Here is a 27,397-nt window from a genome sequence, read left to right on the forward strand (position 1 = left end):
TTGGCTGAGAGAGGTGGGGGCTGACCTCTTTCAGCCAATGAATGCTCAGACACAGCCCTACAAAGGGAAAAGCCGCGTCTGAGCTCTTTATTCAGGAGGTAACAACCATCTCGGTTGGTACCTGTTTCGTGGGTCGGGGTTTCTCGTTTTTTTATTTTAAGAAGACCAAGAATGCCTACATACATGTGTATGTAATGTATGTATGTATTAAAACTATACTATCACAGTGTGTGTGTATTGTGTCTATTTAAACATTTCTTTACAGGTAAACTACAGGTACCAGTGGGCCCTTAATGCCCCGCATGCTGGTACTTGTGGTTCTACAAGTACCAGCATGTGAGGGATGCTTGCTGGGACCTGCAGTTCTACTCGTAAAGACAATATTTACTATTCTTTTTTTACACTACACTTACACAATCATCCCACCACCCACCGCCCACAGGTGGCGGTGATAGCCCCAGGCTATCAGCCTAGGCCTGGGGTGCCTTGGCGAGGGGGACTCCTTTATTGGGGGGTCCCCAACTCCCCAGGGATCCCCGGCTTCGGCTGACTAGCAGTCAGGAGTAATGTTTCGGCTGGGGAACCCGGTGATAGGGTTTACCTGGCCGTGACATTACCCCCCCCCCCTGCTAGAAAAGGTGCTGGATGTGGAAATTACAGGGGAACCCTATGCATTTTTCCCCTGTAATTCCAGAACCAGATCAGAGCCTGGTGATGGTTGTGCTAAGTACAGGGGAACCCTGCACAATTTTTTACCTGTACTTACAAAACCAGGACTGGCTATGAAAAGTCCGGGGCTGGTTCTGTTGTAAGGGGGGACCTCACATCAGTTTTTTTTTTAAACGGTAACTCTTTACAAGCTTTTTACAGTAAAATACATGTATGCATCTCACTGATGTATTCATGTATCTGTGTGAAATCGAATTGATCATGATGAAAACTAATGCATGAAGTTCTTCTATTCATTTGTGGATTTGCTGTTCGAGTTTGAGTTAGTTTTTCATTCGATTTACAAATTAGTAAGTGAAGGGATCCTATTGTCCTCTATGTGAAAACATCGATGTTTTTCAGAAATTCGATTTAATTTCAAATTCCTTTTCCTGTTCGATTTGACATTCGATTTGGTACTAAAATAACGGTTTTAAGGACATTTTCCTTAATTATCATTTTTTTAGTATTCACGAGATATCACTGATATCTCCTGGTTAAGTCCACTTGCGTTAATTTCCACACTCCCCGTACATTAGTATGGGGATGTAGAAATTACGCTACTCATCAAATTCCGAAAATTATGTATTTTTGGAATTTGATGATGTTACTATCTGCCACTCTCAGATGGCATATAGCGGGTTACACTTACCTGCTTTCAGTGTGAGCAGGTCCTCCTCGGATCCCTCCGTCACTCCCTCATCCCTCCTCTGGCTACGGCTGCTGCTCCGATTATGCTCTCCCGGCAGAACATAGTAAAGTTTAAAACAAAAAAATATATATATATATATAATTTTTTTTTTTACTTTACTGTTCTCTCCTCTTCAGACAGGAGGTTGGGGTCAGCAGCCAGATAGGTGGGGGAGAGGGAGTTGAGCGGAGGGGAGGGCACCAAAATTTCCGCAGCTGTAGGCAGTACTGCGCATGCGCCGCTTTTGTGAATGTAACGGCGTATGCGCAGCACTGATTACAGCCGCGGTGAGTTAGAGCAGATAGGGAAATGTATCTATTTTCATCGCAAAAATGACAGCTTTTCGGAATAGGTAGTTATGGAGAGGAGGAATGATGAATTCCTCCAGTAATTAGTTAAAACTCCATGCGAGTTCTAAACCTAATTACCTCCATCGATATTTTAGTTATGATGAATAGGCCCCTTGTTTAGAAATGTTTTTATCTAAAACATTACAAACATGTTGTACAAGATTTGTGTTATTTCTATCACAGATTGAAGCACAGGATATTTCCTGTTGCTTACCAGATGCAACTACTTTCCTTTCTGCAGAGGATGTGCTGGACAGACAGAGAGGACGTTTCTATTTGTTCAGGGTCTCTGGAGAAGAATTAGCAGTTGGAGAGACAACTCTGAACTCCTGTAATGTGCACTATCTCAGTTTCCCATGTACTGCAACCTTGAATAAGCTGTAACACATTCAACACAGAAAAAACCCCAGGATGTGGGTCCGGAAAAAAAATAATAATAATCAAACTGTTAGATCCCTATTTCCAATGACTGGGGGATGCCTCATTTCCTGAAGCTCTGTTTTTGTAAGGAAAGTGAAATCCATCCTCAAAGGCATCCTAAAAATAACTATTAATTCATTTTCTCCATGGACGGAATAATTTTATGATATATTATAATGTAGTGGTTGTTAACTTTTTAGGTGATGTTAAAGTAACTGTAAATAAAGCTATGTAAAAGTGCACAGAATGATAACAAACAAGGAAACAATAGATAAAATGTTTTATACTTTCCCATTAAAATATTATGACGTGTTCATTCCTATTCCATTACTCCATTCTGACAAGTTAATTCACTAGTATATTATACACCAGTGATGCTAAAAGTAACAGAATAAGTGTAACGTAAATTAATTCTGGTCTTAGAAATTTAGTAGGTTTATTTTGTTCCTTGTTTCCAGGGAGCATAATTTGTAAATGTGGCCGATGTGGGAGTCAGTAATGGCTCATACACACTACTAGACAATATGCTGTGATCTTGGTGAAAGATTTCCCTTGAACTTTCTGTAGTGCAGGACAAACGATATTGGGTGTACACACTGATAGATATCTTTACAGACATCTTTCAGTGAAGTCATCCTGCCACATCTCTGAACAGGTAATTCTTGACGATATTGTCAGATTGGCCTGCATGTACGGACGACAAAAGACATCGTTAACGACCCGCGGGAGCACGCATCGTTGGTCGTTCACTGCATACATGCTGAACTATATGAATGAGATATCGTTGAATTATATAAACAATGTATAGTTGATCGATATCGTTACTGTCCATATGGTTCATAAGAATCGTCTAGTGTGTGTCTCATTAATTTCTTTGAAATTGTGGCCAGTCTTCATTATCACATACCTGCCAAAATTCCTACTTACAAACTTCCAGTGAGTTGCATTACTCTGTCGCATTACATACAGCGCTACATATGTCAGAGCAAATTATATGAGCAATTTGCTATGCAAAGCAGAGATAGGCAGTAGTGGATTAACAACAGCGCAGTTGGGGTGGTGGTCCTGAGGACCCCACACATAGCTATATCACTAGCGTGAGGGGGCACTGTGACATATTGTGAACTGTGGGCACTACTACAGTGTGTTTGACACATTTGTGGTGCTTGAAGTAATTTGCACATTATAAAATCTAATAAATTATAACAACTGTAGCATATTATATTGACAATTTTATTGGTAGGGGCGCCTACAAGTTAGGTGCCCTGGGGCCCCCACAAACCTTAATCCAGGGCTGAGATAGGGCTATATGCCATCCTGAGCCAGTCCTGCCCCCCTAAACTAGTACCATCATGACGCCACGACTAAAGGAGAGGGGGCCGCTGGTTCTAGGAAACAGAGCACTGCTTGGACCTTCCTAAAGCTCCACAGGCTGCCGGGTGCCTGCCCCGAGCGTCCTATGGACAGCACTGCAGCAGTGGTTACTGGCAAGCGACATGCAGGTGCCGTGGGGTAGTGACAGTGCTGTACCCCAGGGCCTTGTACGACGGCACAGCTCACGCACCCTAGTTACGGCCCATCATACAGCTTATCTGCACTGCAGGAATATCTGGTAAAAATTGCAGGTATGTTGCATAAATAAGAACTAACTGCAGAGCAGACATGCAGGAAATTCAGGTTTACACGGCAGATCTAGTAACATAAGAATGTTTGATTTTATTACATCGATAATCTGTGTTCCTGTAATAAAAAAAAAAAAGAATAATGATATAGCAGGGATTAGAATAATCCTACCTACCATAAATTATATATGACTGTGCCGCCCTCCCAGTGTCACTACAGAAGAACATTTCAACAATGACATTTGGCAAACAGTAATACCCCTTTCACATTGCAAACCCGGCTCTGACTCTGGATTTTGAACATGGGTCCAACCCAGCTACGACCCGGTTCAGACCCCTTTCGCACTGCACCTTCGACCTGGGTTATTCCCAGATTGGCCCTGTTCACAATGAACCTTGGTCAGTCAGTCCAGTCCTGTAAAACCCTATAGATGTAAATAAAAATGTACTTTTTCAGGCTCACAGAGATAAGCTCACAAAAGGGAACACAAGGGAGGGGTGGGGACTGCTCCCAGCATTGCAGGAATCATGGCTGATGGATTACAACTGTGTAGCCCTGAGTTCATGAGTGTTGGTGCTTTACTGCTGTTTGCTTCAGCCAGTGAGAGCATGATGCAGCTTCTGACAACATAGCATACAGTTCACTTCTTCATCACTCCAATTAGCCATCACTGTAATGACAGTAGTGGTATTAACCCCTTTCAGACTGCCAAAATGCTGCCTCTGCTGTTGTCTGCAGTGTGTTGCCTATGTGTCTGGCTGCTGACATCATCAAGTGAGATCCAGGAACATCCAATCAGTGGTGTTTGCTAAGTCCCGGATTGGATAACATGGGAAGTGCCTGTTCACACTGCACTTCAACTCGGCTTGTTCCCGTGTTCAACCCCCTCGATTGCAGGGTTGAAATGCCAGGTTGCTTGACCCGGGAATTTGTTTTGTGGAGCGTTCACACTGCACCTCAACTCGGGTCGACCCAGCAGTAGTCCCGGGTTATTTTTGCGATGTGAAAGGGGTATTAGTTAGTGAGTAATCACTATTAGCATAGTGCATTTTGATGAGGGTTTATTTTTTCGTAAATTGATTAGCAATTAGGCAGTTGGTTATTCACAATCTTTATATCCAATAATCACCTAGGACCCACTTGTCTTTGGGTGTGGGATGGGAGTGTATCACCCATTTCCCACCAAAAACCCTGGTCCAACCTGGGTTTTCGGACATGGTTCCAACCCATGTCAGACCCCGTTTACACTGAACCTTCGATCTGGGTTATTCCCAGGTCAGCCCCATTCACACTGAATCCGGGTCTGCCCTGCTAAACTTGTGAGGTCATAAAGAGTGGGAGGTGACTTCTCCACAGCTACCAATCAGCTCAATTTAGGCATGACCCAGGTCGGACAACCACGTCGTTTACACTGCACCATTACCCGGATCCATCCTGGGTCCAACCCTGGTAGCTACCTGGGTTGGATTCCCGGTCACTTGACCCTTTTCCACTGAGCTGCGAACTGGGTATACCCGGCAATAACCTGGATCATTGCAGCAGTGGAAAAGAGGTATAAGTAATTGATGCACAAGCTATTTATTTATGAAGGAGCTGCAGCAACTACTGAGGATCTTGTTGTGGACTTGTGGACTTTTATATCTTGCACACAAGGTAAACACAATGTAGAATAAGGGCCTGATATAGATATTATTATTATTATCCTTTATTTATATGGCGCCACAAGGGTTCCAAGGTATGTACACAATACTGATACTTACGCAGTTGAGCAATTATCGGCTTACTGTGCATGTATCATGGTCACAATAAGCACACGGACAAGTACCTTAGCGCTGCCACTTGCAGTGACGATCTATTTGCAAAGCGACTGATAATCAGGGACTATTTGGGGACGGGAGTAGCAGCAAAAATGCAGACATGACTGTTTTCAGGGCGTCTCAGCCTAGAGCTGCGATCCTGTACACAGATTGACAATACATATGCTCATCATTGTTCCATGTGGCAAAGCATGAACTAAACGTACATAAAATAAACATGAAAGTATGTGAAAGAAGCGTTCATTTAATGCACAGCTCAGCTTCATGTGAAATAGAAGTAAAATGCAGTATTTTATATTCCGCACCTGGAACACATTTAGGCAGATTAACCACATCCTGAAATGCAGTATCAGGGTCAGATTTCCTCCATACGGGGGTGCGTCAGACCACTTCTAACTTTTACTGCCATTGTTACAGAAACATCACCGTCTTAACATTAAATTATAGACAGACATCTAACAGACTTCCATAGACTGCTACAGGCAAGGCTAATACACAATGTAGGGGCCCAGCTGTAATGCTGGTACTGTTGTCATTGTAAAACGTTACTGGAAGTGGTGGAACGAGTGGGAAGGGTAAAACAGAAATACAGGCAAGCTGTTCTATTCATTACAATTGTGTTTCTTTTGGACAAATTTAATGGGGTGCGATTTGGCAAAAGTGTAAATTTTTCGATGATTTTGCCACAGAATGTAAAACGACATTTAAAAAGAAAAAAAAAATTTCAAAATCAACCTTTTGGTTGATTTAGTCTGACTGCAAACCCATCAGATGTCAGATATCGTTATCTGACAAACGGGAACGCGCATCGTTGATCGTCCATCGTTCAGGCATGTCAGATATGAACGATTTTCCATCAGATATGAACGACTGAACGATTTTTAAATCGTTATCGTCCATATCTGAAGAAAAAATCTGATCGTGTGTATGCACCATTAAACTCCACAGCAAAATCTCAGACACATCAGCAGGAAATCACTTTGGGGCGTATTTATCAAAGCTGATAAAATTGTGAGAGATAAAGTACTAACCAATCTGCTTCCAATTTACATTTTGCATGCTGTGATTATAAAATGATAGTTAGGAGCTGATTGGTTGGTCATTTTTTATTTTTTTATTTTATCTCTCTCCCAGCTTTGATAAATACCCCCCTTTGTCTTTGGAGGAATAACATTGACGACTGTCATTTTATAGTGTGGCAGAAATGTATAGAGGTCCTAAGCCTTGGAGAGAGATACACACGCACGTTGCAAAAATATGCAAATGAATGCGATCACATCGAGATCACAGTACTATACCAAGACGCCCACCAGCTTATAAAGCCGCCTTCTTCCCATTGCATACATCTGCAAGTCAGTGAAAAAAAACTGTAACATCGAGTAACATCGGACCCATACGCAGAGTTGTGGTTGAGCTTGATATGACTCGCAACCTGCGAAGCTTCCTGTAGCCATGTAGAGCTCTGGCTGCGTATGCCGTCGCTTGGGCTTAATTATGCATGTCCCTGTAACGGCGTTAAAATGCACAGGCACACCTGCGTTCCTTCGACCACCCCCCCCTCCACCCCCAAACGGCACTTCCTGTCAGTCAGTTCACCGTGCCAATGCGTATCCGCTGCATTCGCAATCACAGCGGCCAGTTCGCACACTGCGGTGCATATGCATGCGCAGACAGCAAACATCGACCGGTTGCGTGCGAACGCAGACCTGCAATACAAGCTAAATGAAGCCCATAGACCACATAGACATTAAGGGGGAGATGTTTCAAAGTTTGGAGGCTTGGAGAGAGATAAAGTGGAGGGAGATAAAGTACCAACCAATTAGCTCCTGTCATTTTTCAAACACAGCCTGCAAAAGTGAGTTACGAGCTGATTGATTGGTACTTTATCTCTCTCCAAGGCTTAGTACATCTTCCCTTATGTCCTCTTCCCTCTTTGGGGTGAATTCAATAAGGTGTGAGTTTGGCCCCTTGAGGCAAATTCACGGCAAATTCGGATTGAGAATTATAACACTTTTACACCGAAATTCCATGTCTGACCCGGAGTTGGAACAGAGTTCCAACCCGGATCAGACCCGGAATTTCCCCGGCGCTGACCCAGGATATTCCTGAGTTGGTGCCGTTCACACCGGAGTCGGGTCCGCATAGACCCGGATTTTCCGGTGTTGAAGTGGACGCTTGGAGATGATGTCATCTCCAAGCGCCACTGAAGCCGGACCAATTGGTCAGCATGCGGCGCGTTCCAGGTCATTGTGACCTGGAGCGCGCCATTCGCACTGCAGGGTTTCATGGGTTACTCCCATGTTAAACCCTGCAAGTTACCTGGGTTGGAGTATTGGGTAACTCGACCCGGCGATCCAACCCTCTCCCCTTTTACACCAGGTAGCTACCCGGGTTAACCCTGCAATAACCCGGGTTTTAGCTCTGGTGTAAAAGGGGTATTACATTTGCAATTCAATTCCAAACTCTCCCCTGAGCAGGTGAAAAGGTAGGGGAAATCTTTATTTTAAGGTAAAAATGTCAAACAAACCCCTAATGACTAATTAGGCATTTGGAATTTTTCAATTAACTTAATTGGGACAATAATTACATGTCTTTTTTGGGGTGAAAAAAAGAATTAAATGACCTCAAATTACCCCAAAATAAGTTTTTTATATGTCCCCCTGAGTGAACAAGTGAATATTATGTCCCCCCCAGCTTCCTCATTTGTATTAACAATATTTGTAACAGGTGAAGAGTAAAGCCGCATACACACACAACGATTTAGTTAATGAACGATTTTAGTAAACGATTTTTTCCCTTGAAAAAATTAACTAAAATCGTTTACTAAAGTTGTTCATTTACTAAATGTAATGAACGATTTTTTAGAACTACAAACGATTTTTGCATATTAACTTAAAGTTGACAAGTCTGACTGAACTACAAACTACAAACGTGAACGCGCATGAACAATAATCGTTCATCGTTTGACTCAGAAAGTGAACGATTTTTTAAAACGATTATCGTTTAACGATATCGTTTAACGATAATCGTTAAAAAAATCGTTGTGTGTGTATGCACCTTATGTCCTAGGCCTAGGGGGACATACTCTTCACTTGAACCTTTTTTGTTTACATTTTTTAAAGTCGTCTCAATTACCCCCAAAGCATCTTTTTTTTCTACTTTTTTTTAGCATTTCCCGTTTAATTCCTTTGTAATCAAACAAAATTCTACAGCTGTTTACATTATTTGACTTTTTTTTAATTAAAAAATCTATATTATTATTATTATTTATTACCAGTTATTTATATAGCGCACACATATTCCGCAGCGCTTCACAGAGAATATTTGGCCATTCACATCAGTGACTGCCCCAGTGGAGCTTACAATCTATATTCCCTATCACATGCGCACACACTTACACACTAGGGTTAATTCTTGTTGGGAGCAAATTAACCTACCAGTATATGTTTGGAGTGTGGGAGATAACCGGAACACATGGAGGAAACCCACGCAAGCACAGTGAGAATATACAAACTCCACACAGTTAGGGCCGTAGCGGGAATCGAACACACGACCTCAGTGCTGTGAGGCAGTAATGCTAACCATTACACCTTCTGTGCTGCCCATGATTCTGCTAATGAAGTTGTCACTTTTTTGGGGTCCAGGAAGGTCTCCCCACTTTTTCATACAATTTTCACTTTTCGGACAAAATTCACACACTTTCACTGCGAGTAGTACGAATTGGCATTTCTAATTGAATTGTGTTTATCTCGTGTGCGCACATGAAGGCTAATACCCCTTTTACACCGAAGCTAAAACCCGGGTTATTGTAGGGTTAACTCGGGCAGCTCCTTGGTGTAAATGGTGTGAGGGTTGGATCGCTGGGTCGAGTGACCCGGCAATCCAACCCAGGTAAATAGCAGGGTTTAACACGGGAGTAACCCGTGAAACCTTGCTGTGTGTACGGCGCACTCTGGGTCTTGATGACCTGCAGTGCGCCGCAAGCCGGCCGATTGGTCTTCCCCCCTTTATATGTGTCTGTTATTACCCAGTCTTTCATTATTACTGTTTGCTCCCGATTGTCAGGCACAATGGAATATACAGACCCTCCAACATGACCCGTTCCATTAGGTACAAAATGTTCTGCTCCTGGACTTCCCTCTTAATTTATGATTGCAGACACCTGTGGTGACACACCTGTCTTATCAATTACCTAGTTCAACACAGGTGACTGCAATCATAAATTAGGTGGGAAGTCCAGGAGCAGAGCATTGTGTACCTGATGGGAGGGGTCATGTTGGAGGGTAGGAATATATTGTTATTATTATTATTAATAACAATAATAATATATGCAGATTTGTAAACTTGTCTGTTGCCTGTTTTATCCCCTTTGTATTGTGCTACCAAAGGAAAATGAGTTCTCGTTTCCCATGCTTTCCTCCCATCAGACATGTTACTGGAGTCCACACTGCAGCTTTTCCAATCATCCCTTTAATCATCAACACATTTGAGTTATACAGGTTTTGTGGCTGATTAGAACCAGTCTGCATCTTATCTACCTCTAATTAGCCAAAACTGCATAATTTACATGTGTCTGCAATTAAAATGCTGAGTGAGACCCCCAACATATAGGCTTGTGCGGTTGTGCCCTTCATGCATTCTTAATACTTTCTCATTCTTCCTTTGAAAGTAAATTGTGAATTTATTTAAACTTTGTTGTCATTTGTTTTGGAGTTGGGTAATGTTGAGATTTTTATTCTGTTAAAACAATTACTGTCACATCCGTCTTTATTTTCAATTAAATTTGTAGATTTTGGTTTTAATGGAAAAATAGATACTGTATGTTGTTTTTCCAGGCTTGTACAGGACCTGATGGCGGGTGATGTCATGACAAACCAGAAGGAGGTTGAGTAATGAGAGAAGAAAATCCCACAGCTGGTAATTTAATAATGCTTGACCTTGTGAATTTAACCTTGTAAGCAATACTACCATTTGTTTCACTAGTGTAACCATATGTACTCTGCAATATCATTGTTTCCCATACTCTGAAAACTAACAGGAAATGTTGTCTTCACTTATATTAGTTTATTATTTACCAGAATATATATATATATATGAGATTATTCTTGCTTGGTTAAACATGACCAGTTTGTGAAGAAGTGCATTCTAAATGTAAGTTTAAATTACAATTTTGAGGGAGATGCACTAAGCCTTGGAGGGTGATAAAGTAGAGCATGATAAAGTACCAACCAATCAACTCCTAACTGTCATTTAGGAGCTGATTGGTTGGTACTTTACAACTCTCCACTTTATCGCTCTTCAAGGCTTGGTGCATCTCCCCCCAAGTCTTGATAAATCTCCCACTTGCAACATCAGAATGATATATGACTTGAGAAAGTACTTTAGTAGTTTTCCATATCTGTGCTAGGACATGTAATTGCGAAATGTAGTAGACATTCTAGCACACACAATGCCTGCGGTCCAAATCCCAGTTCCAGGATCCCAACAGCTGCGAATCCAACCGTAAGTATTAGGGATAGGGTTAGGTTTAGGGGTTAGGCACTAGGGGGAGAGTTAGGTTTAGGCTGCGAGAGGGGAGGGTTAGGGTTAGGCTGTGGGGGCGGTGGCAGTTAGGATGTGGGAGGGGAGGGTTAGGATACTTACCTGCCTGCGTCGGGATTTCCACCGTCGAGATTACACTGCCGGCATTATCAGCACTAGGATCGTGTACCCAATACACTAACTAGTAAAACCCTCAACTCAAGTCTCATTTTCCACAGGCATATCAACACACTGTTTTTTGCCACTAAATAAAATGCAGAAAACTAATACACTGTAGTCAGGGGCGTATTTATAATGGGTGCAGGGTTTGCGGTGCACACGGGCCCCTGGGTGCAGGGGGGGCCCGCACCACACACCTTGACCCATGTTATACTTACCTCTCCGGAGTCCCACATCGGCGCCGGTGTCAGCGCTGTAAAAATGCCTGGAAATTGGCCACTGCGACCATTTTCCCATTGTTTTGCGCACATGAAAAGGGGCAGACTAGATGGGCCAAGTGGTTCTTATCTGCCGTCAAATTCTATGTTTCTATGTGCAGTACAGGGAAAATGGCCGCCACCACTTTCCCAGTGACCTGCGCATGCGCTATAGACTCTGGGCACACTCTAGTGCCCAGAGTCTATCAGTGTGGCGCTGGGTGCGCTGCGCTCAGTGCGCTGCCGGCCGCCGGACTGAGAGGAGGGGGCCCGTGTAGTCAATGGGCCTGCACCGTTCTCCAGCAAGTGATAGTACTTTATCTCTTAGGTTACCTACATAAATGATTTTATGCAAGTAAACGGCAGATAAACTGCACTGTTATGTACACCTTTGTAATTAGCTCATTCTCCAAAACAGGAATTTGTCATCTTGTATAAGCCTAAAGCTGCTTACACACACAACGATTTTGTTAATGAACGATTTTAGTAAACGATTTTCTCCCTTGAAAAAATTAACCAAAATCGTTTACTAAAGTTGTTCATTTAAATGTAATGAACGATTTTTTAGAACTACAGACGATTTTTGCATATTCCCTTACTGAAAATCGTTGAGTTGACAAGTCTGACTGAACTACAAACTACAAGCGTGAACGCGCATGAACGAAAATCGTTCATCGTTTGACTCAGAAAGTGAACTATTTTTACAAACTATTATCGTTAAACGATATCGTTTAACGATAATCGTTCAAAAAATTGTTGTGTGTGTATGCACCTTAATGCACAAAGAAACACATATGAAAAGCTTCTTGTGGCTGTCTGTCTGTCTATCTATTTGGGCTGGCCCGACGATTATGCAGACGAGTAGGGACACAGCCAGAAGAGGGCGCCATGTTCTCTACAAGGAGCCACCAGGCCAGCACCAGCCACCTTGCTCCCTGCACCTAGAAGCTCAGCACCAACCTGCCTCCGGCCAGCACACCACCCACCATGCCTCTTGCAACCCTGCCATGCTTCCTGCATCTAGCAGCCCAGAAAGCACCACCGCTCCTGAAGGAATGGTATACACTGAGAGCCACTTTTAACAATGATCCTAAATACCACCGGCATATTTAGTTTAGTATCGCAGTGATACAAATGAATATGCCACTGGTATTCATCATTACTTATCCTTCCGACAAGGTCCAGCGATGTCTGCTCAGCTGCTGCTACTATGTCATACACATGCGTGACGGTCCGTCTGCTCATGTGCATGACACTGGGATCCAGCAGTGTCTGGAAGGCTTCGCTGAAGCCGGAAGGGCTACTGCCACGTCCACATTGCCGGCAATGGGGACCGCATTTCTCTCGCCATCTAAAGGTGGTGAGACCGATGCAGTGACAAATCGTGGTAATCTTAGATAACCGCTGTTTGTTAAATACAGAAAGGATGACATAACCCCTGTAGCGAGTGCTAAAAGGGGTTATGCATTATTGTTAAATGGAGCCCTGAGTTCCTCTATTGGCTGAACTCCATTAACTCAATGATATTGCTCCTGATGGGGAACTATTACTAGTCCAATATGGGTCTACCAAGTTGAGAAGCCACACTGGGAGCTTCAGCATCAGCCACTACTTCTGAAGTTGTGATTCCATATAAAACATTTCTATAATGCCTGGCACTGCACTTACTGCTCAGCTGCAGTCACCCAGGTCTCACAGTATTCTCATTTCTGTAGCTATAGAAAATGCTACCTGTCAGCCTAATAATGTAATTGGCTGTAAGGTGTGATTATATGTGACAGATCAAACACACCAGTGCCAGATGATCCTTTCTATTAAAGGCAGTGATAGACAGATGAGAACGGTCACATGACAGATGAAAGGAAGCAGAGAAAAGGAAAGGGAGATGATGTAAGAAACACAGTGAAGATTACAAGGTTAAAGGAGTCTAAAAAAGAAAAAATGACTGTGCAGGACATTGTCAGACTGCACCAAGGGGTGGGCGTCAGAGACGGGAAATCATTGTAATGAGAAAACATCTCCTATTTCCAAAACTGATTAGAATGTAAATACTTCCTATTATGCTCTGCTTCTAGAATCTAAGGATGGCTCCACTGTATTTCGGTATCTTTTATCAGATCCGTAACTAGACTTTTTGGTGCCCTGTGCCAGAGAGAGCATTGGCATCCTCCTCATTTTTTAAATAGGGACATAAGATAGTGCACCTGAAAAAGGGCCATGGCCTCATGGGGAAGGGCCAGGGAGGAGATAGGGGAGACCAGGAGATGCTGGGGATAAAATATGAGGAAGCTACAAGTGAGAATGATAATAAACAGGAAAATTGACAGGCCCAAACAGTGCCCCCTGCCCTGCGGTGCCCTGTGCCATGGCACTGGTCGCACTACCCTAGTTACAGCCCTGTCTTTTATCTTTGGAACTCGTATACAAAAAAGCTTCAGAAACAGGAGGTTTGTTGCTAACTAATGATCTCTCACACACCGACATGCTCTCCAATAGGCTCCTCCTATGTACAGTCACTGCTACACAAAGTAATGATGTGAATGCCGGCACAGTGCTGGGAAGGTCAGTGTATTACCACATCTGTTTTGGTTAATTTTAGGCATGGTGCTACAATTACAGAAAAATATTTTAAGCGTAACCTGGAGCTGCCCGCAACCCCCCAGTGGCCACCCACTTACCAAGCAAAAGTAGGCAGTCCGGGGGAGGGGGAGAGGCGATGATGCAATTTTACACCAAATCACGTCATCGTAGTCCTGCCCCCTGCTTTACAGTGCCTGTAATATCAGCACTGTATAGAGGGGGAGAGGGCCACAATGACGTGATCGAGCCGCCTCGCCTTTGTTGTGACAAAAGCCGACCTCCCGGAAGAGGGCAACCAGAAGGACGGTAAGCATGATCTAGTCAGAACTTTTTTAATGGTTATTATAACACAGAAAGATGGACAAAATTTACAACACAAAATATCTGAATGTTTAAAAATGTATATATTAAGTTTGACCAAATATGGACCCCTGGTATTAAAGTGAGAGTCAGCACTGTTCAATCACCTCTGGACCAAACTTGCCTACGTGACTCCGTGGTCTTTCTTTAGTGAATAGGCTGAATTATCCTGAATATTGGTGGAACCTATGACATTGTTAGCTCTGCTTTAAATAAAGTGATACATACAATCTACAATGGGTTTAATTTAAGACAACATTCTTTTGTACTCCCCCTCACAATGCCAGGGCTTGTAAAATGGTGCCCTTATAGCCAGCACTAGTCAAATTGAATGCTGCCCAATAGGTTTAAGTCATCTTTAATTAAGTAATAAATTTAACTAATTATTACACATGTCACCAGGGGCATAGACTCATGGATTGCTCTTTATCATTTAACACCCATTACTGTCCCCACTTTGAACACCACAAATCAAGCAGCATTTGTTCCGTTTAAAAAAAATCTGTGTGTGTGACATCATAGAACCCGGTGACCCTTCTGATTGCGCATAGTCTGTGATACTGAAAGGCCAGGGGTCACTCAGGGCAAGCAATGAAAAGAAGCATTGATGCCGAAGGTTGTTGTCTCTTGACTGACAGGCTGTACTTCATACATCGAGTATGAATAACATTATTGTTCTAAACTTAGTAACAAGATTAATATATGGCTATACATTATTTTTAACAAGTATTCTGCAAATATATATTCATACATATACGTGTGTGTGTATGTATATATATATATATATATATATATATATAAATATATATATATATATAATGTGTTGTGGTGTTATTTTATTTAGTACCAAGCAATTTTCTGCAGATCTCTAGATCAATGGCCAATGGCTTTCTGTCCAAAAATAAATGAATAATGTATAACTTGATGGTACCTGTCTAAAAAATAATATGTTAAAGAGTTACAAGCAAATGTATTTAATTTGTGCTACTGAGGTTGGATATACTTCTCTTAAACATACAGAGGCCGGCAAAGACAATGCAATTAATTAGTACATTCTGTAATGTGGAAATGATCATTTTAATTTAAATAATCCTGGAAAATATTCCCTCTTAAAATGTTTTCACGGGATCGGTATGAAATACCGCCGGACGCAAGTCCGGCTATTCGAATCCCGAAGCTGGAGCACCGGTAGTGCAGATCCCGATAGGTAAGTATTTTCTCTATTTACTAACCTAACCCCCCCTAACCCTAACCCTCCCTTAGGGGTGCCGAACCCTAACCCCCCCAAGTGCTTAACCCTAACCCCCCTGTAAGTGCCTAAACCTAACCTCCCCTTCCCTGCAGCCTAAGTCTCCCGGGGCAGTGCCTAACCCTAACTTCCCCCCGGGGGTACCTAACCCCCTTTCCCCTAGCCTGACCCTAACCCTCCCGGGGGGGTCTCACCCTAAGTCCCCCCTGGGAGCCCTTAACCTAAACCCCCCCTGCGCAGCTGTCCGCGCCCGCTGCCCGGCTTACCTTCGATCGGTATGTCGGGCATCGGGCTCCCGGCGTAGGTAAAATGACAGGTGTCGGGATTTCGACGCCTGTCATTAAACCCCTGCCGGGATTAGACAGTTGGGAAGCCGTCGGTCGGCATTTTGACCGTCGGTTTCCTGACTGCATCCTGTTTCCATCCAAACCACTGAGCAAACGGCATTATCAGCATCAGGAATGGGATATTTTATATCAAGATTACGGTTTTCCAGATAGGGAACCTTTCCCATATTTGGAGTTACAATGCCTAAAATTTATTAAATGACATAAACCCTTTTCCCAAGCAAACATGTTTCCCTATATTAGCCCTAGCATTCCCCTCCTGATTAAATGGTGCTCCTCACATTTTTAGGATGACATGCTAATGATCATAGTTGTGTCTATGGCATCATCACTAAATAGTAGGGGTGTGCACCGGCCACTTTTCGTGTTTTGTGTTTTGGTTTTGGATCTGGATCTTTCTTCGTGTTTTGGATCTGGATTGGTTTTGCCAAAACCACCCTTCCGTGTTTTGGGTTCTGGGTTTTGTGTTTTGGATCTGTATTTTTTTTTAAAAAAGCATAAAAACAGCTAAAATCACAGAATTTGTGTGTTTTTCTGCTCCTATGCTATTATTAACCTCAATAACCTTAATTTCCACTCATTTCCAGTCTATTCTGAACACCTCACACCTCACAATAGTGTTTTTATGTCCAAAAGGTTGCACCGAGGTAGCTGGATGACTATGCTAAGCGACACGAGTGGGCGGCACAAACACGTGGCCCATCTAGGAGTGACACTGCAGTGGCAGACAGGATGGCAGTTTGAAAAACTAGGCCCCAAACAGTACATAATGCAAAGAAAAAAAAGAGGTGCAAGATGGAATTGTCCTCTCACCCACCCTTATGTTGTATAAACAGGACATGCACACTTTAACAAACCAAACATTTCAGCGCCAGGGTCTGCCACACGACTGTGGCTGAAATGATTGGTTCGTTTGGGCCCCCACAAAACAAGCTGGCAATTAATCTGTCCCTGCACAAACTGGCTCTACGGAGGCAAGATGTCGTCCTCATCCTCCGATTCCTCACCCTCTTCAGTGTTGTGTACATCCTCATCCTCAGAATATTAATTCGTCCCCGCTGGAATCCACAACCACAGGTCCCTCTGTACGTTCTGGAGGCTGGTCTCCCTGGAAGAGTTGATAATTCATTTTATGAACATCATCTTCTCCACATTTTGTGGAAGCAACCTCCTACGCCTTTTGCTGACAAGGTTCCCGGCTGCACTAAACACTCTTTCGGAGTACACACTGGAGGGGGGGCAACTCAGGTAAAATAGAGCCAGTTTGTACAGGGACCTCCAAATTGCTTCTTTTGCCTGCCAGTACAGGTACGGACTGTCTGACATGCCTACTTGGATGCTGTCACCGATGTAATCCTTTAACAGACAGACGCACACTTGTCGCTGCTGCTTTAAGGATGCGGGTGCGGCTACAGCCCACACATTTCACAAAGACAGAAAAAAAAATAAGAATTTTTTAATTGTTTGTGGAGCGCACTTTGAGGGTTACACCACCCTTTAACAGACAGACGCACGCTTGTCGCTGCTGCTTTGAGGACAGTATCATATGCAGTGACAGTAGACTTGTCAGAAATTGTTGGCACGTCCTACAGTCCAGATCAGATGTCCAAACCGGCCCTTGACTTATGACACAGGCGCACGCTTGGCACTGCTACTGTGTTGCTGCACGTGCGGCTACATCGCACACAAGTCACAAACACATAAAAAAAATATTTTTTATTTTTTGGAGCACTTTGAGGGTTACACCACCCTTTAACAGACAGACGCACGCTTGTCGCTGCTGCTTTAAGGATGCGGGTGCGGCTACAGCCCACACATTTCACAAAGACAGAAAAAAAAATAAGAATTTTTTAATTGTTTGTGGAGCGCACTTTGAGGGTTACACCACCCTTTAACAGACAGACGCACGCTTGTCGCTGCTGCTTTGAGGATGCAGGTGGAATCTAGACGGGATTTGGAACCGGGGACACACTACCTCCATCAATTGTCTAAATCCCACTGCACTAATGGCGGATACCGGACCCACGTCTAACACCAACATAGCAGTCAAGGCCTCAGTTATACGTTTTGCTTCAGGATGACTGCTGTCGTACTTCATCCTCATCGCTAGGGACTGTTGGAGGGTCAATTGTTTAGTAAAAGTGGTGGTGTTCCTACTTCCTCTCTGGGATGATGAACAACTCCCAGCAGCAGCAACAGCACTAGGAGGAAGTGGTTCTTGATCTTTCCCTATTTTATTTTTATCGGAGAAAGTTTGGTCCTCCATTTATGTTATATTGATATATACGTGCGGCTAAAGCGCACACAAACACAGAAAATATTTTTTTATTTTTGCTGGAGAGTAGTGCACTTTGTGGGTTACACCACCCTTTAAGAAATGAGCCAGCCGGCTCTTTACTTATGGGACCCAGGCGCACGCTTGGCGCTGCTCCTTTGTTGATGCACGTGCAGCCACAGTGCACACAATTCACAAACACAGAAAATATTTTTTTATTTGGTTTGGAGTGTACTTTGGGGGTTACAGCACCCTTTAACGGTCAAGCCAGCCGGCCCTTTACTTATGACACAGGCGCACGCTTGGCACTACTTTGTTGATGCACGTGCGGCTACTGCACACACAATTCACAAACACAGAAAATATTTTTTTATTTGGTTTGGAGTGTACTTTGGGGGTTACAGCACCCTTTAACGGTCAAGCCAGCCGGCCCTTTACTTATGACACAGGCGCACGCTTGGCACTACTTTGTTGATGCACGTGCGGCTACTGCGCACACAATTCACAAACACAGAAAATATTTTTTTATTTGGTTTGGAGTGTACTTTGGGGGTTACAGCACCCTTTAACGGTCAAGCCAGCCGGCCCTTTACTTATGACACAGGCGCACGCTTGGCACTACTTTGTTGATGCACGTGCGGCTACTGCACACACAATTCACAAACACAGAAAATATTTTTTTATTTGGTTTGGAGTGTACTTTGGGGGTTACAGCACCCTTTAACGGTCAAGCCAGCCGGCCCTTTACTTATGACACAGGCGCACGCTTGGCACTACTTTGTTGATGCATGTGCGGCTACTGCGCACACAATTCACAAACACAGAAAAATATTTTGTTATTTGGTTTGGAGTGTACTTTGGGGGTTACAGCACCCTTTAACGGTCAAGCCAGCCAGCCCTTTACTTATGACACAGGCGCACGCTTGGCACTACTTTGTTGATGCACGTGCGGCTACTGCGCACACAATTCACAAACACAGAAAATATTTTGTTATTTGGTTTAGAGTGTACTTTGGGGGTTACAGCACCCTTTAACGGTCAAGCCAGCCGGCCCTTTACTTATGACACAGGCACACGCATGGCACTACTTTGTTGATGCACGTGCGGCTACTGCGCACACAATTCACAAACACAGAAAAAATATTATTTTTTTAGCACTTGGGGGGAGCACCCCTGATGGACAGAGCACCCCCTGGACAACACTACAGCACCCCTTTAGGACTGGGACACTGCACAGGACTTTGGAGTGGACACAGCCCCTATGGAGAACTGACTGCACAACACAGTCCAGCCAGCCCCTATAGTCTTTGAAGTAGTGGACACAGCCCCTATTAACAACAACAGCAGCACAGCACAACACAGCCAGCCCCTATGGACTTTGAAGTAGTGGACAACAGCAGCACAGCGCAGCGCAGCACAGCACAACACTACTCTGCACTACACTACACTACACTACACAGCCCAGCCAGCCCTAACTCCCACACTCCCTCTTCACTGTCCACAGCCGAGTGAGAAAATGGCGCCGACGCGGGTACCTTATATAGGATCCAAAACCCGCGAGACCCGGAAGGCAGGATGATGACGTTTTGCCTCGATTTCAGATCCGAGTCAGGCGGGAAAAGTCGAGCCTGACTCGGATCGGCCTCGGATCGGGGGGGCTCGGGGGGGTTCGGATTTCAGAAATCCGAACCCGCTCACCCCTACTAAATAGCAATAATTATTTGCCTTTTTTAATCTATGGACAATGGATCGCAAAAATTTATTTAATACATGTTAAATATTTTAATAAAATCTTCGGTTTTGAGAGAGTTTAGTCTGAACAAAGTGACATTCTTAGCATGGAAGGAACGATAGCTATAAGAGACTTCATCTAGTCATATATTTATATAGGTAGTTTGTCCTTCTATCACTAGATCTATTTTCAGTTTGCCAAACAGATGGCTCATGCTGGGTCCAATTAATGTGGTCAGTCAAGGACTATGCCTATATACAGATCGTGGTCATCAACTGTCTTTTTTTATCTGGATTAGATTGCTTTTATATTTCTAGCACTGTCTAGAATTATTGGTGGTCTGTAGAAGTGCATGCATGCAGTATTTTCAATACAACTGGTTATAAACTAGATAAATTAGCAGGCAAATTCAGCCATATGTGGGTCAGCTTTACTTAACAACTTGTCAAGACATATACCTAGTTTGTGAGGAGCTACATAATTAGCTGATCATCCTACAAACATAGTTTTCAAAGAGAAAGACCAGGACGTCCAACATGACCTAGCCTATTTATCATTGGTGGCATGCGGACTCCAACATGACCTAGGGGCCTATTTATCACTGGTTAACGGTCCCGGCTGACGTAGGCTAATACACTCATAGCGGCACCCCCCACAATGTTTATGTTCATATTCAGCAACTTGTAACCTTCAATAGCCCTTGCAAATTGATTGCAGTAATTAGTGCAAATCAACGCCTCAGATTGCCATACAGTACAGAGAGAATTCCAGTGACCACCATATAAACTGAGAGCATCCTAGTTACTGCCATACAATACAGAAAGCGCCTCAGTGACTGCCAAACAATACCGAAAATTTCATACAATACAGAGTTCAACCCAAATGACCACCTACAATTCAGAGAGCATCATAGTGATTACCATACAATAAATAGAACATTCCAGTGAATATCATACAATACAGAGGACCTGATTCAGAGGCGCATGCTATTTGCGTGCGCTTGCTCTGAATCAGGGCGTTCCAATTTTTTTTTATTCCGGCCTCCAGGCCGCTCGCTTGTGCGAGCGGCCTGGCAAAGGTTGCGATTATCACGACCATCGGCATTGCGAGGAGACCCTTGTGGTAGGTTCTCAGCACTCGCAATGCCAAGTGGACTTCCAGCTCTAATAGAGCCGGAATTCCACTACTGACATCACGAGCAATAGGGCCGCCCACAAACGTCAGGCGTTCCTCCGTTTGTTTGTTCAGTCACCCCTCCCTACCCGCCTACAAAACGGGGCGAGCAACATCACTAGCTGCCCTTTTTTGCTGTGAGCTCCGGAGCGAGTGAAGGGCACTGGGCCACCATCGAACCCACTTTCGAGCACAATGCGCTTGCGAGCGGGTCTGAATGTACTAAAGTGAGAGTTTTAGAAGTGGAGAGGTTGCCCATAGTAACCAATTTACCCCATTGAGCTGTTATAATTTATAATAAAATGGGTTGAGGTTTTATATTTCCTGACCTGATCTAGTGTACATTACGGAGGCTTTACAACCAATTAGTTTACTTAAGTAGGACAATTTTGGCGATCATTAAAGCTTGGGAGGTAGTGACTCTAGGCCGGGGTGCATGCTGAACACTAATAAGGAAGGAGGAAATTACAGAACAGTTTTTTTTTTTCTTTGAACTAGATTCTGGCAGCAGTTGAGTAGTGGAGTTCGGGTGACTTGGAGCGCTGCAGGCTTTCTTTGTGTTCTCTGCGTCTGATGTATACGCCGAAGTCTCATGCTGTCTCCTCATGTGACACAATTCCCTGGGTGATGACTAGGAGCAGAATATTTAGAGGATTCCCCAGGAGAGACTTGATGTAAGAAAGAGGCGTTTATGCACACATTTAACTCATTCTGTACAGTGGGAGCTCATACTTCATGTATGAGCTCAGTAATACCACCTTTACACCACAGCTAAAACCCCGGGATATTGCAGGGTTAACCCGGTTGCTGCTAAGTGTAAAAGGGGCAAGTGGTGGATTCTTGGGTCAAGTGACTGGGCAATCCAACCGAGGTATGTTTGCAGGGTTTAAAACGGGAACGTCCCGCGCAACCCTGCAGTGTAAACGGGTCGCCCGACCCGGGTCCCATTTACACCATGGGGACTTCCGGGTTTCTCGGCGCTTGGAGATGATGATGTCATCTCCAAGCGCCGGGAGAAGTGTTCCACAGTAGAAAAGGGGTCTGTCCTGGGTCTGATGTGAAAGCTAACATACATGGTATACATAGGTATGATATGAAAGCTAACATACATGGTATACATAGGTATGATATGAAAGCTAACATACATGGTATACATAGGTATGATATGAAAGCTAACATACATGGTATACATAGGTATGATATGAAAGCTAACATACATGGTATACATAGGTATGATATGAAAGCTAACATACATGGTATACATAGGTATGATATGAAAGCTAACATACATGGTATACTAGGTATGATATGAAAGCTAACATACATGGTATACATAGGTATGATATGAAAGCTAACATACATGGTATACATAGGTATGATATGAAAGCTAACATACATGGTATACATAGGTATGATATGAAAGCTAACATACATGGTATACATAGGTATGATATGAAAGCTAACATACATGGTATACTAGGTATGATATGAAAGCTAACATACATGGTATACATAGGTATGATATGAAAGCTAACATACATGGTATACTAGGTATGATATGAAAGCTAACATACATGGTATACATAGGTATGATATGAAAGCTAACCTAAATGGTATACATAGGTATGATATGAAAGCTAACATACATGGTATACATAGGTATGATATGAAAGCTAACATACATGGTATACATAGGTATGATATGAAAGCTAACATACATGGTATACTAGGTATGATATGAAAGCTAACATACATGGTATACATAGGTATGATATGAAAGCTAACATACATGGTATACATAGGTATGATATGAAATCTAACATACATGGTATACTAGGTATGATATGAAAGCTAACATACATGGTATACATAGGTATGATATGAAAGCTAACATACATGGTATATATAGGTATGATATGAAAGCTAACATACATGGTACACATAGGTATGATATGAAAGCTAACATACATGGAATACATAGGTATGATATGAAAGCTAACATACATGGTATACATAGGTATGATATGAAAGCTAACATACATGGTATACATAGGTATGATATGAAAGCTAACATACATGGTATACATAGGTATGATATGAAAGCTAACATACATGGTATACATAGGTATGATATGAAAGCTAACATACATGGTACACATAGGTATGATATGAAAGCTAACATACATGGAATACATAGGTATGATATGAAAGCTAACATACATGGTATACATAGGTATGATATGAAAGCTAACATACATGGTATACATAGGTATGATATGAAAGCTAACATACATGAACTGTATCACATCCTAAAATATCATCTAATACAAAGCCACTAGGGTCCTTTATGAACTGACATTTCAGCACAAGAGTCCTACTCCTGGGTGTATTGGGGGGGAGGGTGCTCTCAGCGGTCCGAATTGAGCTGAAACTTACAGAACCTTGAAGGAAATTGAATACAATTCAATGTACTTTCTCCACAGGGTTCAAAAAAACAAACAAAGTGCTTTGTAATACGAAGAAACTATATATAAAATTAAAAACTATTAACAGATAGAAAATAAACAGTGCAATGACAGAGAAGGCAGGCAGACCGGACATTAATTTCACTTGTGGTCATCTCATACTTACCTACCATCCCAAATGACCGCGCCCGGACCCCCCCATCCGCACCATGACTCAAACACCCCCACAGCGATGACGCAATCGCACGGTCACCCTCCCCGCTCCGTCCCCCAATAAAGCATAATATCCCCATCACACCCCCTTATGCTGTGCCATGGCCCCCCCTATGCCAACCTAGCTGCATAGGTCATCTATGTGAGTTTTTCATTTTCATTCCATTAGAATAAGAGACCAGGTAAGCACACCCACGGCACTAGAGAAAAATATGGGCACTTGGAAACTAGGGGGCTGATTCAGAGATATACGCAAACCCAATTGTTTGTGTACATATCTGATGGTTTTTATCTGTGCATGCCCAGGATGGGTTGGGTACGGGATCCCGGTGGTCGGGATACTGGCTGTCAGAATACAGACAGCAGCATCCCGACACTCAGAATCTCAACACAATTAGGTAAGTGTTCTAACCCTAACTCACCTTTCCCGCAGCCTAACCTTAACCCTCCCCCCCTGCAGCCTAACCCTAACCCTCCCCCTAGTGCCTAATCATAACCCCTAACCTTCCCCCTATCCCTAATACTTACAGTCAGGAAGCAGGCTGTCAGGATTCTGTTGCCAGGATTCCAACTGCTGTCGGGATTCCGGCACCGGTATTCTGAGCGCTGGCATCTCGACTGCCAGGAAGGTAACTACATCCTACACAGGATCTGTACTGCGCATGTGTAGATTTTTTTACTGCAAAATCGCTCACATTGCCCTTTAAGCCGCAGCATGTCTTTGTTGTGCGGCGGGGTGGGGAGAGTGATCGCAGGGCCGGCTCTAGGGGTGTTCAACCAGTGACGTTGAACCCACCCATAGAGGGCGCTCCCTTCCCCAACATCCCGATTTCAGTACTGTCCCGCTGTTCCACCCATGGGCCGAAGTGGCCCGCAAGTGGTCAAATCAGGAGGTTGTGGACCCCCACCGCCACAGCTGTGCCGGACCTCGGAGTCTGAATGGGTGCTGCGCGCTTCACAAGAGGACACATATCATTCTTGTATTTCATAATGGGGCACAGATGCTATTTTTATTTATAGGTGCACCGATTGTTATTTTTATTTCTGAAGGGATACAGATTGCTATTATATTTCAAAGGGGGGGTCACATTTCTATATCAATTACACTAAGGAGGCATACAGTGGTGCTTGAAAATTTTGTGAACCCTTCAAAATTTTCTATATTTCTGCTGAAATTTGACCTAAAACCACCTCAGATTTTCACACAAGTCCTAAAAGTAGATAAAGAGAACCAGCTCAAACAGATGAGACAAAAAAATTAGATGTGCTCATTTTGTGAAAATCTGAGGTAGTTTTAGGCCAAATTTCATCAGAAATATAGAAAATTCTGAAAGCACCACTGTAGTTTAATTTTAATTACACTTAAAGGGCACAATTTACATTTTTTTCCTCCTAAGAGGGTAATCTGGTGTTATTGAGAGGTTTAGGCTTTCATGAACCAAACAGCTTGTTAGTAAATCCTGTAATAATTTCATCATGAAAACCACTAGCAATGTGTAGCTAAATATACACTGAGCGGTAAAATTATTATCACCACCAGTGGATTTTATGGAAAGTAGCTATTTTGCAAATAGGGCCTGATTCACATCCAAAAGCAATGCCTATATTTATGCAGTTTGAGTGATTGTTAGCCATTGCGCATGAGTGAAAGCCTGATGATTCACTCGCAAAATGAGCGACAGGTAGTCGGCATTTGGGGGAGGTAACGAGGGGTGGTTAGTAAAAGACAGGCGTGTCTGACCGTTTAAACAGTGTTTTCAGTGCGTGCATAAATTATCCATTGCGCTCTTTCTCACAGCAGGAGAGCCCCCTGCATGTCACGCTGTCTCTGCGGCACCTCAGACATACTCATAAGGCTGATGGCTGCCGAATCTGCATTCGATGTTTACGGTTTTGTGCATGAGCGGTGGATGCGAGATGCATGTCATTAGCATATTTTCGCAAAGATGGTCCGTGAGAAATAGCAGCTGCAATGGCATTTGCATGCATGCAGGTCTGAATCAGCCCCTTAATACTGATGTAGGATGTCTGAATATGTACAAGAACGGAAAGGCGAAGCTGTGCAGAGACTAATGAAGTGTATCACTCATGAAATAGTGGGTAAACAACGCAATCTGCTGGACTTTGAACATGGAATGTTGGTGCTCACAGCAGCGGTACGAGCATTAGCAAAACATCTGCACTAGTGAATTGTTAGAGGGCTGCAGTTGTTTAAGTGTAGACAGCGAGGACCAGCAGAAAAACCTGGGTCTGAGTGCAAGACCTGTGGCTGTAAACGGTTACTACTGGTTGGTTGATCAAAACAGAGAGTGTTCAGTCCCACAGTGCATCAAATACGGATAATCTGGATCAGGAACCAATTCAGATGACCTCTCATTGAAAGCACGCCGAACATTACATCGTATGGGCTACTGAAGCAGAATGCCTCTCCATCCATACACAATTGCTATCTACTGCAAACTGGGTGAAATGCCTCCAGGTTCTGCAGTTTGCTCAGGACCACAGGAATTGGACAATAAATCATTGGAAATGGGTCATGTGGTCTGAGAAACACATTTAAAATTGGACCATGCCATACATGCCTACTCTCCCGGAATTCGCGGGAGGCTTCGGATTTTTCGGGTAACCTCCCTGCACCCCAGAAGGGTAGGCACTTCTCCCACATTCTGCCCACTTCCTAGTGAAGTGATCATAATGGGGAGAATTTCCGCGGCGATCGTGGGTCTCCGTGCAGGGGGTGAGGCTCAATGACATGATTCTGCATGATTCACATCATTGGGCCCCACCCCCTATTTAAATTTGATCCAATTGCGGCAACTTACCATGAGGGGGTGGGGCCTAATTACTCGAATCATCAGGCCCCCCCTCCTCCTGCTTGTCTTACCCTGGCATCTCCCGGGAACACAAGTATAAAGGTAGGCATGTATGGACCATGCAGTTGGTAGCATGAGGACATAGAGACAACAACATATAAGCATGGATCCTTCTTGCATCGTCACAACTATTGTAGCAGAAGCAACGTTATGGTACCAAACATATCACTCTGCTACACTAGTCCCAATGACTGCAACAATTGTAAGGAGAGCTTAAATATAACTAGTAGAAGCCAGCTCCAGCCATATGTAGTACCTAATACAAATGAATACTGCCATGATAAGAATAACCAGCAAATAGATTATTACACTAAATTGCTAATACCTCAAAGGCCACACAAAATGATGCCCAGAAAGAACCAGGTTAGAAATTGACAAACATTAATCATATACTTAATGTTAAGTCGAAAAACATAATTCCTTATGGCAAAATAATCAGAAATAAGAGAAATGCTCTGTGGCAGTTTAAAGTCAGAGTAGAAACTTGCAATGATTTACGTGGAAACAAAATAATAATAATAATAATAATAATAATAATAATAATAATAATGTGTGTGAGGACAA

The 27,397-nt window shown here is 43.3% G+C and overlaps 1 long non-coding RNA gene across 1 annotated transcript; it reads left to right on the forward strand.

Moving 5' to 3' along the window:
* The first annotated feature begins 10,210 nt into the window (after nt 1-10,210).
* Nucleotides 10,211-21,950, forward strand: LOC148474170 (uncharacterized). The gene is made up of 3 exons (XR_015872911.1): nt 10,211-10,277; nt 10,445-10,526; nt 21,781-21,950. It is a non-coding gene; the product is annotated as an uncharacterized LOC148474170 (long non-coding RNA).
* Nucleotides 21,951-27,397: the final 5,447 nt, after the last annotated feature.

This window comes from Taudactylus pleione, unplaced genomic scaffold (assembly GCF_031769625.1).
Source record: "Taudactylus pleione unplaced genomic scaffold, aTauple2 ptg000886l, whole genome shotgun sequence".
Lineage (NCBI taxonomy): Eukaryota > Metazoa > Chordata > Amphibia > Anura > Myobatrachidae > Taudactylus > Taudactylus pleione.